A 1131-nucleotide genomic window follows, 5' to 3' on the forward strand; every position below is an offset into this window, starting at 1 on the left:
CATGTTAAACTACAGTATATACATGTTAAACTACAGTATGTACATGTTAAACTACAGTATGTACATGTTAAACTACAGTATATACATGTTAAACTACAGTATATACATGTTAAACTACAGTATGTACATGTTAAACTACAGTATATACATGTTAAACTACAGTATGTACATGTTAAACTACAGTATGTACATATTAAACTACAGTATGTACATGTTAAACTACAGTATATACATGTTAAACTACAGTATGTTCATGTTAAACTACAGTATGTACATGTTAAACTACAGTATGTACATGTTAAACTACAGTATATACATGTTAAACTACAGTATGTTCATGTTAAACTACAGTATGTACATGTTAAACTACAGTATGTACATGTTAAACTACAGTATGTTCATGTTAAACTACAGTATGTTCATGTTAAACTACTAGTACTCCAGAGCGCATCAGGCTGAACAGGTGGTGACCATGGTGGAGGTGGAGATATATAAACCAGTCATTAATACATATATTCAGTGGTCCATTTCATCACTCTTGTTTTGGAATTAAACCTTTTTTTTCACCTTTTCTTAATCGACCACAGGCTTATTTTCATACAGTAAAAAAATAATCTTACTATCAACTAAGCTCCATCGCCCACTCTGTCTATGATTTGAAAAGTCCAAACTCTCAATTTTGATAATTCATAGTGGTTACATGTACTGGTCTGTAACCTAATTCCCTCAAACTAATCGTAGGCTGTCATCGTATCCCTGGATGTCTGCAAGACTGTGCGTCACAATGTTGTATTTATCTGGATCCAGGGGAGCCACACGTGTTTGATACCATTCCTCATTCCATTTCCACCCAGTGTGTCAGTAGTAAAACAGAACTGTACATCACACACTACTGCAATCCACCCAGTGTGTCAGTGGTAAAACAGAACTGCGGTCAATAAGAATCTGACTCAGGTAAAGCCTCTAGCTTTAAATTGTTTATTTGGTTGCAGAACGAGGGAATGTTTTCACCGGTCTCCCCAGACGCAGCTGCTTGTCGCCAAACCAAGTAACAATATTTGACTGCTCACTATCAGAGATTCGGGCGCAAGCATAACAACAAGGCAATAACAATAGATTTGTATGCCTCGC

The sequence above is a fragment of the Nansenia antarctica genome (genome assembly GCF_963989245.1).
Source record: "Nansenia antarctica genome assembly, chromosome: 14".
Lineage (NCBI taxonomy): Eukaryota > Metazoa > Chordata > Actinopteri > Argentiniformes > Microstomatidae > Nansenia > Nansenia antarctica.